Source organism: Ixodes scapularis, unplaced genomic scaffold, assembly GCF_016920785.2.
Source record: "Ixodes scapularis isolate PalLabHiFi unplaced genomic scaffold, ASM1692078v2 PGA_scaffold6__148_contigs__length_123643588, whole genome shotgun sequence".
Taxonomy (NCBI): Eukaryota; Metazoa; Arthropoda; class Arachnida; order Ixodida; family Ixodidae; genus Ixodes; species Ixodes scapularis.
In genome coordinates this window covers 65,301,811-65,306,641 of record NW_024609881.1, presented here as the reverse complement: position 1 = coordinate 65,306,641, position 4,831 = coordinate 65,301,811, and the positions used below count along the sequence as shown (strand labels likewise).

Below are 4,831 nucleotides of genomic sequence, written 5' to 3'. Positions count from 1 at the left end.
AGCGAGGAATATTGGCCATCCATGTTTTTCGCTTGCCACTGAGATACAGGCACGCATACCAAATGATTGGCTTCTTATTAAGTGAACCCGTAGGAATGTAGTAGTGGCTCCCTTGGAAAATAGGACAGCTTGCGTATTAATTACAAAAGTCGGGTTTAATCTTTTCATTTACACCACAAAGGAGTAAAATAACATTCTAGATGTACTTTCGATAAGCCTGCTTTTCTACTTGCATTTTTCTCGGAAATATAAACAGGTTTCGAGCAATGCGTGCCACCCACGAAGCGAATGTAATGGGTAGAAAGCATGTTTTATTAACGGTATTAGCGCAGGCTGTGTGTCTGAGTAGCAGATGATGCTATTATGTGCACTAGACATTTTGCTAATTTACACAAGCACCAAAGATCATGCCGGGTTTGCAGGTACACTCGCTGCGCAAGGTATCGTCCACACTCGTGTGTACCTACATTCCAAGCCACTTCCTTGACGCTTGGGGTAAATTTGAAAAATGTCTGTAGGTGTTCTTTCAAGCTATTTTATGTGATAGGCATCCCTGCAGCTTGCCTCCAAGAACAAATTCTGAAGTATTGAACTAGAGAGTTAATAATATTCAGATTAACATAGACTGCTTCACAGATTATGTTTTTTTTTTTTTCTAACGATGTAGTAGAATTGCATAAGCAGAGGTTGCTCTTCGAAAATGTAGTTCATATTAACAGAATGTGTATATTATCAAAACATGAGTGGACACGTGTGCCTTCAGATGCACAAAGGTCGGGGGCGTTTTATTTCTGCTGAAATTTACATTCATACTCATACACAATCTGCATAACACAAGCCCTGAATTGGGCACTGGTGACCTCGTCCCAACGATCTAGAGATTGTGCTACAGAGTAGGCAAACGCCTCGTTCTGTGTCATTTTAGTGCTTAAATGATTTAGAAGTTCTCTCTCCATTGTGTCAACCTCCCTTCTACGTGCAGAATGGGGGGTCCTGGACACCTTTGTGACTGGCCTGATGACCTCCTCGAGGTGCTTGATGTTGATACAACCGAGGTGGACGGCGTGGCTGGGACAGGAGCCTCGGGGCTGCACTGCAGCTCTTCTTGGGCAAGCTCAAAGTCAGTGGGAATGGTCGAGTCGTCAGGAGAAGATTCCACCATTTCCATTAATAGACACTGTGCTGTGTCGCCCATAGGTGGTGCCTTTACGTTGGTGGTTGCCCTGCAAGTGGGATTAACATATGAGAGAGAAATTTAGTTAGACAGCAAATAAGGACTCATGTTTCGTTTACATACTTCCTGGGTCGGATATGTTTCTCGTAAAACGACATCATTTCCAGGAAGGCCCATTGTTTTTTCCGGACGAAGCCACTGCCACTCCTTGTGGCAGCTTCAATGGCGCGGACCTCCCGAACATACCTGTCGCGTACACGCTTCCACGCTTTTTGTGCGTCCTCACCTGAAATAAATATGTCAAATTCAGTTCTGCCAAATGCAGACGTGATACAAAAATAAAATGCTGAACAAGTTGCCATGTCAGGTAAGCCGCTTGCACTGCTTTTCTGTTTGAAGTCCTAAATAACTAGAGCGCCTCAATGTCTTTCTGTTTGGATGATGCCATCGTTTGTAGTACCCGATGGCGACCGCACGCGCTCACAGGGAAAATACAAAGAAATCGCAGGAAGCAAAATGTCGCCGTAGCTGCACCGTGGCCGTAGCACAGTCAGCGCCACGCGCGCGTGCAGGGACACGCTCTTTTACGCGCTTCAACACACAACACACACACACACACACACACACACACACACACACACACACACACACACACACACACACACACACACAACAAAAAAAAAGCGTTCGAAACAAAGTGGCCAGATGTCGTCACGCCAAGCAAAGCGCACATGAAATCACCCTAGTCAACTTACCGGACTTCATGCCGCAGGCAATGCGCACGGACTCCCAGGCATTCTTTTTTCGCTTGGAATCCCTGTACTCTAGAGAACCGACGTCATAAAGACACTCGCGCTCTCTCACCGCTTCAATGAGCCGCTCAACCTCGTCCGTCGTCAGATCGCTCGGTTCGCACACCGCGGCACCTCCGTTCGCCATTTTTCTTTCCAACTGACGCTCGCGCGAGGAATTCTGGGTGACGACCGTCGTCGGCCGACGCCGAGATTCGAGCAGCGCCTACCTCGACGTGAGCTTCGCCGGCGCGCGCCGAGGCGCGTTACGTTGCGAGGCGGTCCACTTGTGTTCGGAGTATAAACTCTCCTTTCGCAGCTACGTCACGCAACGCGCTCGGGAGCGCGCGCCCGTCGACGTTACGTTGAAGTATAAACAGCCCGCCTCGACGTGAGCTTCGCTGGCGCGCGCCGGGGCGCGTTACGTTGCGAGGCGTTCCACCTGTCGTCAGAGTATAAACTGTCCTTTCGTAGCAACGTCAGGCAACGCGGTTGGGCGCGCGCGCCCGTCGACGTTACGTTGGAGTATAAACAGCCCTTAAGTGAAACGGTGTTAACTATCTCATCCGGAAGACCGTTTTAAAAGCAGCACTAAAAAAAAGACGTTGCAGCAAAAAGTTTTTTTTTTTTTTTATTTTTTATTTACATGAGGAACTAGAGAAGCACGGAAGCACACTATTTAACTTTGAAACACTTTGGAGGCTTTTGTAATTGGACTTCAAACTGTAGCCAGCTGACATTATAATCGCTCATTTGATTGCTATGTACACCTCAGATACAATAAATACAAGTTTGTTTTAGTGCATTGCCTACGAATGACAGACATCTATTTTGACGAGCTCTGAGCGGGCGCTAAGCATACGTTAAAATTTTCTTGCATGCTTTCCATAAGCCGAGCGAATCCTTTATTGCTGTCCATAAATTGTATCCCTTTCCAAGTGGAAGTTATTTCACCCTTGCGCAAAATCGCACAGAATTCCCGTTTTGCTACCAGAATATATAGACTTTTTCTGTGTACTCTCGTCTCCAGCCACCTAATAGGCGTATCCGGTATGGGCGACGAAAAAATAATCCAACGTTTCAACCTGCAAATAGTAAAAAAATAAAGGGGAGGCAAAACGAGAATGGGTGACGGTTACGCTTATATCCTAAATGCCTTCTATTGGCGTGGCGACGGCAAAACAATGTTTGCGCCCATACTGGAAGTGATGTCAATTCAAGATGGCGGCGCACTTGCAGAAAAGGTCTATATATATATAATTTTTTTTTTACATTTTGAGGGTGCGGTTAGTGCTTTTTGGTCAAAGGCTCCATGAAACAAATCTTGGGCTAGAATAAATCAATATATTTTGGGATTTTACTAATAGCACATCGTTCAGTGGGCCAAAATAAAGAAGAAAGGTAGAAAGTCAAAAGCCTGATTTTCGGTACGAAAATTTGAAAATATAGGGGACTATTTCGTACCTCCTTCCCTTCGTAAGCTCTCTGCCTTTTCACAGTGATACATCGCCGGGCCCAAACGCAGGTCACACGGCACCGGACCTCACTTAATCCCTTCACCCCTAAGCTGACATTGTGCTTGAAGCTACGCGCTTGCCGGACCAATCAGCCGCCTCCCTTTCATCACCTGACCTCATTCTCTGCGCGTGGGTATGAGCGAGAGAGCGTGATCGCGTGACAAAAGTGTGGCTGGTTCAACGAGCACGTAGCTTCAACAGCACTGTCAGCTTCGGGTTGAACGAGGTGGGGAAAGCAAGTTTTGTCTGAATTTCGAGCCACGGGCTAATCTTCTAGGGGGACAATGGCTGTGTCCGTAGAAACGAGATTACGAGCAAGAGGGGACTCCCCCCTTTCCGTCTTCTTGAAGTCTTTGAAAGAATGCGCCATTTACGAGTTGAGGAGGAAAGCTAAACAAGAAAAAGTTGTAAAAGCGTTTTTCGCATATTTCGCGACCGCTAACAATAACCAGATTAGTCGGTATGGAGCGCGGTCATGGACTTGTCCTTCCGTTCCCCTTCGACGCTCAGCAGCACCTTCGTGAACGGCTCGAGAGCGTTCAGCGTCGGGCGACCCGAACCATCTGGAGCCGGTCATGCGGTGCAGCGAACGTCTCCTACAACGCACGCCTTGGGGCACTCGAGTGGCGACCCCTCGGACAGAGGAGGCGGACATCACGTGTACGTGCGGTCTGTCGGCTGCTCGACAGGTCGCTTGCGGGGTCCCACCTCGCGTCAGTGGTGCGTGTCAGCAAAAGGACAGGTCAGCCCGAGCCGCTCCGCGGCCGTACCACTCGCCATAGCGAATCTTTCATCCCCGCCGCCATCAGAGACTTTCTAATTATCCCACTAAACGCTCGCAACCCTCTACCGGCATCAAACGATGAGTCTCGAGAACTGTGCAGGCTCTTCTCCCATCAAGTGGCGTCGGACACCTCATGAGCTGCGGCACCATAACCACTGACCACAGTTGTTGTTTTGACTATTTATACTTACCCAAATTGTTTTTCCCCTTTTCCTTTCCCCTCATCCACGGTGTATGCGGCGACCGGCTAGCAGGCGCACAAGCGTAAGGGTTGTTACCTTTTTGTCTAGCCTCGCACGTCGTCGCATACACATCATACTTCTTGTGCAAATAAATTACGAATTACAATTACATGTTCCTCAATCTGTCTAATTAGTCATTTGCGTGGCAAAAGTGCCTTACCAAACATATTGAACCGCGTTATTTATGTGTACGTCCCGCTTTACGGGAGACATACTCGTTGGTATAGTTTATATTAAGTTTATTTATTTCTCTTCATTACCCTGACATCCAGTTTGATGTTAAGCGGATTGTAGTAAGAAGTAAGAAAATTACGGGGGTTCAG

The 4,831-nt window shown here is 47.6% G+C and overlaps 1 long non-coding RNA gene across 1 annotated transcript; it reads right to left on the bottom strand.

Moving 5' to 3' along the window:
• Positions 1-1,199: 1,199 nt before the first annotated feature.
• LOC121838391 lies at positions 1,200-2,101 on the bottom strand. Its single transcript, XR_006078487.1, has 3 exons — positions 1,930-2,101; positions 1,298-1,460; positions 1,200-1,223 (listed from the first exon to the last, which is right to left on the bottom strand). It is a non-coding gene; the product is annotated as an uncharacterized LOC121838391 (long non-coding RNA).
• Between the last annotated feature and the right edge of the window lie 2,730 nt (positions 2,102-4,831).